The sequence below is a fragment of the Protopterus annectens genome, chromosome 5.part0, assembly GCF_019279795.1.
Source record: "Protopterus annectens isolate FY-2018-M chromosome 5.part0, PAN1.0, whole genome shotgun sequence".
NCBI lineage: Eukaryota > Metazoa > Chordata > Ceratodontiformes > Protopteridae > Protopterus > Protopterus annectens.
The window spans coordinates 1,977,134,008-1,977,147,579 of NC_056735.1; positions in this window are offsets into that span (position 1 = coordinate 1,977,134,008).

The window sequence follows — 13,572 nt, forward strand, 5'->3', positions numbered from 1 at the left end:
CCCTAGGGGTAGTAAGGCTAAGTTTGAACAGTGACTTAATGTGAGGGTTCAGTTCTTCTTGGAGTTCGTGTAAGACACAGCCTGGGACACCGTCAATATACCAAAACAGTTGTTCCTGTAATAAGTATCCAGGCTGTTCTTAAAAATATCTAAACTAGTGCTTGCTTTAATGTAATCTGGTAATCTTGTCCCTGCATCAGCTACTCTCTCAGAACCAATTGCTACACTTCTCCTTCCTGTAGAATCTACTACATAGGTTGCCCGACAATTCTCTACTGCTTTTTGATAATCCCAAACATTCACAGAGGTAATTGTCTCTAAATGCCGTATATACCTGAAAAAGGTTTCCTCTTAAATATCTATAAGAGAAATTGCACAAGTTCAGATATTTGAGTATTTTAGAATAACTTAAATTTTCACATCCTTGGATGCCCTTGGTATATTTCTACTGCACTCTTTCCAGTTTAATCATGCTTGTATTTGGCTTCCGCCTCCCTATTAGATTAGCCTACTGTGCCTTTGTAAAGTAGGTCACAGAAGGTACCCTTTTAAGATTAGTTTATTGTGCCTCTGTCTAGCAGGGACACAGGAGAGATCCCAGGGGTGAATTTGCGATTTCCCATCCACGCGTCCAAATTTCGCTTGAAGAGGGTCAGCGAGGGGCTATGTCTAACATTAATTGGGATTCTATTCCAGAGTGAGGGGAGCCTCTGGGAAATGAATCTGTCCCTCCAGCATGTCCTATTTATTTTTGTGCTGAGGTTTAGGTCCCTGGAGCGTGTAGCTCTAAGGGACTTGGATTTTTTGAGGTGGAGCATGTCCATTAATTCTGGGTTTGACATGGCTTTGTACGTCAGGCATAGATCGCCTCTGAGTAGGCGGTAAGCAACTGAGTAGAGCTGGGGTTTCTTTAGTCGAGCTGCATAGGACATCTGTTTGTAGCCCATGATCCTCTTGGTGAGGTACTTTTGGGGTCTCTCCAGTTGCTGTAGGTGTCGGGAAAGGTACATCCCAAAAGGGGCATTGTATTCAATTATGGGCCTGATGAGTGACGAGTAGAGGGGCACAATGACCTCTCTTGATCTAGATGCAAACCCTTTCATGATAAGGTGGGCTATATAGAAGGTCTTTCTAACCACTTTGGCAACGTGATTATCAAAGGAGAGATTACTATCTACGTTGGTCCCCAAATCTCTAATTACTTCTTCCGTACTTAATGGATTACCATCTATGTGGTAATTTGTGGGCACCTTGTTTTTCCCAAAGGGGATGACTATGCACTTTTTAGCATTTAGCTTGAGGCCGTGGCTCTGGCACCAAGCATCCGTCTCTGTGAGACCCTTTTGGAGGATGCTTGTATCAGCTGGAGATTCGATTATGGCCCCCAGTTTGCAGTCATCTGTGAACTTTGTCAGCCATAATCCCCCCGTGTTAGCCTGAACCTCGGAGAAGTATATACCGAACAAGAGAGGTCCCAGAACTGAGCCCTGTGGGATGCCACTTGTAACTGGTTTGGATTTGGCATGGCACCTGTGATTCTGACCATGTGGGTTCTATCTCTGAGCCAGTTTGCAACCCATCTTGTGATATAGGGGTTGATATTTAAGCTGGTAAGCTTATTTATGATGCCCGAGTGGGGTATTGTGTTGAAGGCTTTTGCGAGGTCCAGGTAGGCTGTGTGGACTACCTTGCCCTCATCTATGGCTTTGGTAACTGTTTCAAAGAAATCAACTAGGTTTAAGAGGAAAGATCTGCCCTTAACAAAGCCGAATTAGGTAGGGTCCAGTGTCTGGAGGCTCCCAATGTCTTTGTTTATGAGTTCCATGATAATACGCTCCATAGCTTTACAGACCAGACTAGTCAGGCTTATGGGGCGATAGTTTCCGGGGTCCGTTGTGGCACCACCTTTGTGGAGTGGGACCACTGTAGCTGTACGCCATTCTTTGGGTACATATCCTGTAGTAAGGCTAAGTTTGAACAGTGACTTAATGTGAGGGTTCAGTTCTTCTTGGAGCTCGTGTAAGACACAGCCTGGGACACCGTCAATATACCAAAGCAGTTGTTCCTATAATAAGTATCCAGGCTGTTCTTAAAAATATCTAAACTAGTGTTTGCTTTAATGTAATCTGGTAATCTTGTCCCTGCATCAGCTACTCTCTCAGAACCAATTGCTACACTTCTCCTTCCTGTAGAATCTACTACATAGGTTGCCTGACAATTCTCTACTGCTTTTTGATAATCCCAAACATTCACAGAGGTAATTGTCTCTAAATGCCCTATATACCTGAAAAAGGTTTCCTCTTAAATATCTATAAGAGAAACTGCACAAGTTCAGATATTTTAGTATTTTAGAATAACTTAAATTTTCACATCCTTGGATGCCATTGGTATATTTCTACTGTACTCTTTCCAGTTTAATCATGCTTGTTTTCTTACAAGGTTTCCATATTGTTATTCCATACTCAGCTTTGAGACTAATGTAACTAGCAAATAATGACTTCATCATTTCTGATTTCCTAGACTTTATAAATCTGTTTATACAAGCTATAGTTCTATAACTATCATTAACTAACTGGTTGATATGATTAGAAAAACTCAAAGCTGAATCTATCCATGTACCGAAGTAGAAGGTCTAACACAGGTTACATCACAACAAGATGGAGCGAGTCCACAAAGTAAAGAGAAGCAGGATGATCAGGAGACATCTGAAGAAGAAATATGGACATGAGAAAGGAAAAGAGATTTAGAATTATGTAATATTTATGCCAAAGAAAAAGAAAAACTAACCAATACAAAAACAGCACCAGCAAAGATATTTGAAGAGAAACACAGGCAAAGGAATCCAGATATGGAAAACTTTACAATACGAAAAATAAGAAGACAAAGAGGAAAAGTAGAAAAGGAGATTAGTGACAGAGAAGTTAAAGAAATAGAAACTAAGGTTTTGGTGTACTTGCAAAGTAAAAGATACAGTGTGGAAAATCTAATTCAGAAAGCACCACAACAGGATAGAGCAATGGGTATCCAAATTAAGGAGAAACCAGAGGAAAAGGAAGGAATTGGTCAGGTGCCATATGAAGATATTTTGGAGTCTCCCACAGGAAACCAGTATAAATGTTCACTTGAAGCTGGACAGCAATGGAAGGAACAGGAAACTGTGAAACTCTGATGCAGTCAATGTTGAGGATAGTGAGTTCCCATATGACAGAGCAACGGATGGCACAGGATGAAATTGAAGAAAATGTGCCACAGGAAGATGCTATAGAACTTTCTATAGAATGCCTGCAGGAAATGGAAAATAAAAAATGTGCCCTCAGTTTAGAAGAAAACGAGCTAAGAGAAGAGTTGCTTGCTTTAATAGAGAAATATATATTAAGATCAATGAAAGAAATAGATTGCAGAAGGTCAATAAAACCCAAAAAGTCAGAAGTTTGATAAAAACAAATGAACACAGTAATTAGGACTGTCCATAGAGATTCATGCAATATAACAGAACTAAACAGGATATATTACTGTGCAGCTAAATTAATAGCTGATAAAGTTCCTCCACAAGAACACAGGGCAGTGAGGGAAAGGAAGGGGAGAAATTGAATATCATCATAGAAGTATCGAATAGAGAAAACTATAAAGCAATTAAGACAAGAAATGTCACTGTTAGAAGAATGTAGAACAGGGAACAGATCAATAAAAATACTAAGAAAGATAGATGTGATAAAAGCAGTGTGCAGTATTAGAACAGACTAGGATCTATCATGCACTATCACAAATAACAAACTAAAAATCTCAGCACAGGTGAAAAAACTTACAAGATACACAAATAAATATAAAGGAAAAATACCAAATAAGCAATTTATTGATGACCCAAAAATGTTTTATAGAGAACTGGGAAACAAGGTAAAAGGAATTGAAAGACTTCCAAAAAAAAGAAGAAATAGACACATTTTGGAGAAGTATCTATGAAGATCCTGTAGAACATAACAAAGATGCTAAATGAGCAGATGAAGTAAAAGAAAGAATAAGAAGTTTAAAGGTACAGGATATGCAATGGGAAGAAGTAACAACCAGAGAGATTGAAACACAGTTAAGAAAAGCCTCTAATTGGAAAACTCCAGCCCAAGATTCAGTACCTAACTTTTGGCTAAAAGTATTAACATCTTTATATGAAGATTTAGCCATGAGTAAAAACTATTTATACACACACTGAGAACAGACACTGACCTGGCTAACAACAGGAAAAACAATGCTATTACTTAAGCGTGAACCTGCAAGCAACCCTAAAAACTATAGACCAATAACTTGCCTTCCTACGATGTATAAACCATACAATAGAATTGATGCTGACAGAGTTTATAGCCTTTAGAAGAAAACCCAATTATGGCAGTAGAACAAAAGGGCAATAAAAGAAAGTCATATGGAACAAAGCATCATTTGTTGTTAAAAGTCATAGTGGAGAACTGTAAAAAGGGAAAGAATCTAAGTATGGCATGGACTGACTATAAAAAAAATTGATAGTATTCCACATTCATGGATAAAAGAGTGCTTAAAAATGTATAAGATACACCCTCTGCTGTTTGACTACATTACAGTGACCATCAAACAGTGGCAAACCACTTTGCAATTAAGCCATGATAAGGGACAAATTATTATTCCAGGGATAAAAATTCAAAGGGGGATATTCCAGGGTGACTCTTTGTCGCTGCTGTTATTCTGTCTTGCCCTTAAAAATTTAAGCTGTTTAAGAAATACAGGATATGGGAGACAGAGGCACCAGACACTCAGTACTCAAACAAATAATATCCTTTAGTGAGCACTTTCATCTCAGTGTACCAATTTTTTGGTGTTTGAGGGACAACTGTTTAGGCAAACTCATGGAGTAGCCATGGGGCCGTGTTGCACCCTGATTTTTGCCAACATTGTCCTGTCCCAATGGGAGGACCTATACATAATGGATTCCCCCTAGAAAAACTCTTGGGCACTCTATGGTCGGTACCTAGATGACATAGTACTGTTGTGGTGAGATGGGGAGGCTAAATTGGGTACTTTTTTTGAATATATTAACAATACAACCCCTTTTTTTGCAGTTCACTATGAGTGTGGACAAGCACAGACTCAATTATCTAGATGTGACATTAATAAAGGACTACAGTAATATAAACTTTTCCTTCTAGATATATAGGAAACCAACTTACTCCAACACACTTTTACACTATAGTAACTGGAACCCCATACACCAAAAAAGAGCTTTGGTGAAAGGGCAATATGTCAGACTAGCCAGAATGATCTCTGATCTGGAAGATTTCCTCAGTGAGTGTATAACACTGCAAGGCATATTGAATAAGAGTGGGTATCCTGCCCAATTTGTGGTTGATATTATAAATGAGGTGAAGAACAAAATGTTGGGAGGGATTTACCATACGCTGTTAGGTACCAGTGTGGATATGAGACAGGTAGGTGTCCATGAGAATGAGGGGAGTTTTGGGAGAGCTCTGGTGTTACCATTTAATGTGGATTTCTATGACATCTGGAAAATTATTAAGAAACACTGGGGTATTTTCAGTCTAGACACAGACACCTCCAACCTTTTGGGAAGACCCCCTACTATAGTTTACAAGAAGGAGGTTTCTCTTAAAGGGCTATTAGAGAGACCTCTGTCTTCAGGAACTAAAGGGGGCAATTTCAAATGTGGTAGGTGCCCTCAATGTAAATACATGATTGACGAGGAACAAATTTACATCAAGAATTTTGGGAGAATTAGACCTAAGAAAAAATATTTTTGTTACAACAAGGGCATGGTTTAAGTGGCCCTATGTCAGGCCTGTGACAAATTTTATGTAGGCAAGACAAAAAGGGCCATTAAGCAAAGAATGTATCAACACTTATACGATATTAACAACAAAAATGATAAAACGCCCTTTTCAGGCACATTAGTGAGTTTCCCAATCATTTTTTTAAGTTCTGTGTTATTGACCATGTGGACCTAGGTCACGGGGGGGGGGGGATCCTGTTGATGATTACTTAGAGTTTATGGAAATGAAATGGCAGATTAGACTCAATGCCAGTGTGTTCCCTAGCTTGAATGACAAAATTTCTCTTGGCCCTTTTTTGAAACTTAAGTCTTTTTATTGTATGCAATGTACTGGTACCACAAATACTAAGTAGGTGTTTGTTTTTATTATGATTTTAAGATTCAGTTATATTGGGGGGAGGGGTTATTGTTTGATGAGTCTATCATGTGGCAGGAGTTTGTATTTAATCTGAGTTATATGTGTTTTTTAATTATTCTGAAGTAGTCTGGTACTCTGAGACGAAAGCACTCAATAAAGGATTTTATTTATTTGAGTACCGAGTGTCTAGTGCCTCTATCTCCCATAGCCTGCATTTCTTGGTTGGTTTTGGTGCTTTTACCCATTAAGCTATCTACTGAACAGCTTAGGCCATGGCTATAATTTGGCTCCTAGAAACCAACAAAGTGTAAAGACTTCTCATCTTCTCTTTGTCAATGATTTAAAACTGTATATATCATCAGATGAGCAACTGAAAGCACAACTGTAAGCTGTCAAAACTTTTTCAGATGATATAAAAATGTCATTTGGTCTTGATAAATGTGCAAAAGCAACCTTTAAAGCAGAAAACTGCAGCATCAAGAACTCAATCAGTTTGGGACAAGAATGTGATATAAAAGAACTTGAACAAAAAGGGAGTGTATAAATACTTGGGAACTGATGAAGGATCAACAATAAAACATGAACAAATGTGAATAAAACTTAGTAAGGAATACTTTAGAAGACTTATATTAATCCTGAAAACAGCATTGACATCTAGGAACAAAATCCAAGCTATAAACCAATTTCTCTTCCTGTCCTAACTTACAGTTTTGGAGTGATTGACTGGCCCCAAAATGTGTTGGACAGATTAGATAGGAAAACAAGAAGGATGCTTCTTGCTCACCAAATGATTTATAAAAATCAGTGCGTTCCAAGATTATATATTCCCAGTTCCGAAGGAGGAGGAGGAGGAGGAGGTATGGGCCTCCTTGAAATTGATGACATGTATAGATCTGCAATTGTGGGACTCCACACATCTGGTGACCTCAGAAGACCCAAACATAGTGAGAGTTTTGAAACATGAGGAGAAGAAATCTAAGATGACTTATCTGCTTAATCTAGCAGAAACATATCGGCATCAAGCAGGAATGTAAATCAAACCAGAAGTAGATAAAAATCAGGCAGCAACTGAATGTGCCAAAAAACAAAAGAAAGAATATAAGGTGAAGGACCAGATGAGAAGGCAAGAAATGTGGAAAATGAAATAATATAGTTGGAAGTATAGACAACTTCTGGAAGAACCTCGTGTTGATCAGGAATGAATGCAGGAATGGTTAAGATGAGGCAAATTCAAATCAAGAGATGAAAGTTTAATATTAGTAGCTCAAGATACTGGGCTACATACATGCTGGTTTACAAAGTCCATTGAACATGTGGGAGAAACAGACAAATGTAGGTTTTGTAAAATCAAATTGGAAACAGTTGCACACCTTGTTGCTGGTTGTGACATACTAATGGCAGAAGGACTGTATACTGAAAGGCATAATAACATGCTATGACTATTACACTGGGGATTGTGCAAACATTATGGTACTGATGTGGCTGAAAAAACACTGGAAATATGAGCCACAAAGCATCATAGAAAATGATATTATATCACATGGGATCACCCATCACCAACAGTTCAGAAGATAGATGTTAGAAAACTGGATATAGTGGTCCAGGAAAAGAAGACAAAAGTAGCATTGATCATTGAAATAGCCACACCTAGTGACTACAGTTTCTTGCATACAGAGAAACACAAAGTCACAAAATATCAGGATCTGCAGGCAGCAACAACAGCAATGTGGAAGAAAGATACCCAGATAGTTCCAATAGTAGTAGGAGCAACAGGTCTTATAAAAAAAAATCTACAATCATATTTAGATATGTTACTAATACATGTAACCCCGTATGAGCTGCAGAAGGAGTCATTGCTGGGCACATTGCAGGTGCTGTGAAGAGCACTTCTGGCTGACAATAAAGATTGAAACAATACTAATTTCACGAACTTTAATCATACTTTGACATAGGAATGGGGTCCATTCCCATCATGGTAGTAGAAATCCAAAAGACATGGAGAAATTAAAAAAGTAATTATTACTAATTCCATCTCCTTCCTGTGTTTTGCTTGGATCCAGTTTCTGTTCTTTTTCAATATAATCTAATTTGATTTTAGTACTGAGGTTACCTGGATGTCACTAGGTCAATTTATCATCCCCTTTGTGGAGCCAAACTGCTTTGCATATGCTTTTGTACATATATCTATAATTTGCAGTGTATGAGAATAAATTTTAGAATCTACACACAGTTTATCAGTTTGGATATCTTTATTCCTACCACATCTTATGTATCTATATGATGATTTCCTATTAAGCTCAATATCTTTCTATACATTTTCTTCAATTTTTTTCTTTATCTATAATTACACCATATTTAATTTGTCTGCCAGCTTGTTTATTTTAATTTTTCAATGTTGTAGTTCAACCTCTTTTCCATTTCTTACATTTTTTGTCTGTCACTGTAATCAAGTATCTTGTTCTTATGGAAGTACATCCTCCTGACATTGTGTGCCTAGATGCAAAAGTTAAACATTTTTTTTAGTTTTTTTTACATTCAAACAATTTCTCTTTCAAAACTGTCCACATTTCTTCTGCAGTTTTTCCACCATTAGTTTTACATAGTGACTATATTGCTTCCATATAATGTTACTATCTCCTGTGCATTGGTTTAGATTTCAGTTAGGAAGAATTACCTAGCAACAAATTAACCTTCATAACCCTGTGATCACTGCAAATCAACGGTGATAAAACTTGATATGATGTAACAGTAATTTCTTTAGGAACAGACAATGCCTAGTATGTTCTGTTCCCAGGTAGACTTTCTTACAATGTGAAACAATTGTTGTTCCTGAATATACTTTGTAAATAATTTCCTTAGTACTGTTGTTGAGTCAATATTATTCCAATCTGTTTCTGGTAAATTTAAAACCCCAGCCACTATTATTCTTCCCTCCTATGTTTCATGCAATAAGTGTATGAATTCCTTTAGATCATCTTGACTTTGGTGGTCTATACACTCCAACAATTGTTATATGTTACAGGATTGTTTTTACTGTCACATTTACTCAATCTACAGTATTGGTGTTATCACTGAACATGTAATAATCACAGGTCTCATAACAATCTTCACTCCCTGTTATAACACCTCCACCTGATTTTTTTGTTAGAATGTCTATTAAACATTTACACCCTAACAGGACTGGTCTCCAGTCATTCTTCTTTAACCATGTTTCACAAACAATAACAACATCAATCTTGTGGGAATGTAGCAAATATTCCAATAAAAAAACTTTATTATTAATGCTCCTAGCATTAACAACCATCAGAGATGCAACAAATGTTGCTGTTTGTGAACTGTTAAATTTTCGAACTGGCCAAAATCCTGCCTTGTGTTTGTCATAATATTGCAAAATATCTGCTGCAAAAATTCTCTTCCCTGATCTTGACAAGTGCATGCAATCCTGTCTAAACAAAAGTGTGCCTAAAATTAGGATAGGATTCTCTAAACACTTCCATTTTTTAAAACAGGAGATTTTTTTCATGTAGGTATTTGCCCAAAAAATCTTTTCATTCACAGTGACCTGACTCTCCTTTTTATATTTGATTGTGAAAAATGCGTCCTAACACCTGTACAAGTAATGCTGTCTGAGAGGGCTGTAAGTTCCCTACTAACAGTCAGAGAGTCCTTGTGGATGAGATTATTTGTACCAACATGAAGAAAAATAGATCCATACTTCCTAACATTAAGGCGTTCCTAAGGTCATTCTCATATGGTTTATGTTTGCTCCTGGCAAGCATAACTCTATCTGATGTTCATTATCTTCTCTGCAAATTTAAGTATCGGTTCCTCTAATAATTAAATCTCTAATTACAAGACTATCTTTTCTGACCAAATCTGAAGAGTCTTCAACGTCTAATTCAGTTCAAAGATGACTATCTTCATTGCTCCTGCCTGAAGATCCTACTTGAAATGGCTGCCATTTGGTATAGCATCAATATCTGATTTACTTAATAGTCTGGATGGTCTTGTTGTTTTTATGGATGATAACCTGGCTTTGCTACAGACAGAAAATGCACAATCTGAAGTTAAAGTCTGTACTGCAGACTATTAAAAAATTGTGGTTTAAAGCTTAACCAAGAAATATGCTGCTTCAGTATCTATTCACCCCTCCAAGCCCAATCTAACATTCAATTTATGCTATATCTCTACCTAACAATGATCTCAATTTTGCTACATCTTCACTTACCAGCTGTTTTATCAGTCTTCCTGTTGACTAGATGCTCTCCTATGTGCTCCCTGCTTACAATGAAAAAAAAACTTAATTTTTACTGTATTGCCTAACTATGCATACCCTTATGTTAACTTAATTTGTCTTTTCTTATGGTTTTAGGCTATCTACAGTTGTTGAACATAACTATTTTGTTATGTTTGTAGTCCATGTATAATATCTGAACATATCCCTTTTTCCTGATATTCTCAGAGCTTTTCTCCCTGGGTATCCATTGAAAATAAGCAATTAGCATGCCTACTGCAGGTAAACAAATGCAATAAATAAATAAACAAATAATGCTGCTGTACTTTGGGCACAGCATAAGTACTACTGGAATCAAATCTGATCCACACAAAGTCAGAGCAACAAGTTACAAGAACGGACAAATTCAAATACCTCCTGATGCAAGCCAGAACTATTATTAAATACACTTATGTACAAGCTACTTAATAAAAGGGACTACCCACCATTAAAAACACAACTTTTCAAAGACTGCAGGTATATTCTTTCTGTAGTACCAATGGATTGATTGAAGCTAGCCAGACCCCGATTTAAAGTAGCAACAACCAAAAAAGGATTTGCTAAAATAGCTCCTGCCCTCTAGAATGACATTCCAGACAAAGTAAAGGCTAACATCAAACTTCAGTCATTCAAAGATCTTCTAAAATCTTATTTTGCCACAATAAAGAAATTCAGCTGCTTCAGAGACTCGGGTATATATATATATATATATATGTATATATATATATATATATATATATATATATATATATATATATATATATATATATATATATATTATCCTACATTCAGCATTCTATACTTGATGTAACTATGGTAGTACATGTTTCCTTAGATGGACACAATTATTACATTGTGTGCACCATTTGCAGCCATTTGAGCAGCTTACAATACCAAGGATTACTTATACAAGATGTATTTACTGCCACTATAGCAACAACTATAGCTACTTCTCGATATCTTGAATGTAGTAGCTGTAAAGCATAATTACATTACTTATTCTGCTAGTGGATTGTATTAAGTACATAACATAATTGCTTTATTAATGGTTATTTTACAATAGAGGTTCATACGGTTCTTACTAGGCTATTGATCTGTGAGGATCTTAAGAAGCCTAACCTTGTAGTCCCATATAAATTATTAGCCATTATATTTTGCAATACAGATATACAAAGACTATATTTGCACTGATGCTGTAGTTGCAAATTAGGCTTTTACCAATTCTAGACTATGTTGTCATGTTCTCATTCATGTATGTGCTCACAAATGTAATTATGAGTATGCATTTTTTTCTCACTTTCAGTTCATGTATGTATATATGACTGCATTTTCTCATATATGTATTTATGCCTCTGTATCTGTCTTTTGACCCAAATCATGGCTGAACATTATCCTTGGACCAATTCTTCATGTACATGATTAAAAACTGAAATGAATAAATAAATAAATAAATAAACACAACATAATCCTTTGTAAATGAATTAAGACAAACTCTAGGCATGATTAACTACTTGGACAAATTTATAGCAGATTTTTCAACAGTGTTTTATCCTTTCACAGACTTGTTAAGATGCACCTAGGTCTGGGGACATCATTAAGTCCAAGTATTTAGCAAAGGAAAAAGTAAATGCAAACTATGGTTCCCTTTCTAGCATCCTATGATATCACTAAGTCAACAAAAATTAGTCCAGATGCCTAGTTGCGGCATTACACCAAATGAATGAACAAGTGTTACATCCTGTTACCTGCTGCTTTAAATGCTAATCAGTGCTGAACAGAGATATTCATAAACTGAAAAAGGGTGCTTTGTAAGTATGTGGCCTGTGAAAAAATCTCCAGATACTTAACAGGGCTCAAGAACTCCAAACTAACCACAAGCCATTGGTTCTGCAAATATGTTCATTGGTTCATAGGTGTGTTCTAGGCTAATGGCCCTGGAGCCTTTACAGGCCTAGCCTATAGAAGTGCCCTGGCATCGTACTGCCCGACGTTAGTTCCCAGTGCCTCTATCAAGTAGAGCCACTGGAGTGATCCCTGGGGTGAACTTTCTATTTCTCATCCACTCATCAAGATTTCTCTTGAAGAGGGCCAGTGAGGTGCTCTGCTTGACATGTATGAGAAGTCTATTCCAGAGCATGGCCAATCTCTGGGTTATGAACCTGTCCCTCCAGCATGTTTATTTATTTATTTTGCATTTGTTAACCGGGCTAATCTAACTGGAATAAAATCCATTTTCAGTAGAGGCCCGGGGAGAAAAGTTCCAACACAGACAATTTTATACAGTAAAAAATAATCACAAGTTCAAAGAAGTATAACAGTAGTAAAATAGCTCTAAACATTTACAGCCATACACAGACACAATATATAACTGTAATAATTATCACAAATTCAAAGAATTATAACGGTAGTTAAAAAGGGTCTAAACAGATTACAGACATACATATTAGGTACAGTTGTCATTACAAGCATACCTAGCTCATGATGAGGTGATATGCAATGGAATAAATATAAAAACAAAATAGTTGTTTTCAATTGCAAGCAGGATAAAAAAAAGTATAAACAGTTGATTAATTATACAAATGTATCATATGATACAGTGAAATAAAGATATATAGGAAACAGCAAGAGGATGTAAGTAGGTAGAATATACTCTTGTTAGGAGCAGAGAAGACATAGGAAATAGAAGAGAAGACAGTTAGTCAGGGTTAGTACAAGGGCAAAGCCAGTGAGTACTGAGAAATTGTTTTATTTTCAGTTTAATGAGTCTTATGGAGGACAGAGATAGGTGTTCAGAGGGAAGCCTGTTCCTACAGAGTTAGAGAACAGTGAATCTCCAGCTGAGTTGTTGGATTTGTTGATAGTAATAAGTGGCTTATTAGAGGAGTGTAGGTTCTTAAGATTGTTGTAGGGGGTAATGAGAGTAGTCAGTATAGGTGTATAGGTGGGGTAGTACAAGCTCTTATGGATAATAGTGAGTTGTTGAAATAGTATCTGGTTATGAAATTCTAGCCATCCTAGTTGTTTTAGGTTGTTGCAGTGATGTGTTCTAAAAGGAGATCCTGTGGCAAATCTAGCAATGCTGTGATAGGTAGTAGCAAGTTTGTTTGGGTTGTTTTTTGAGAGATTGGTGTATAT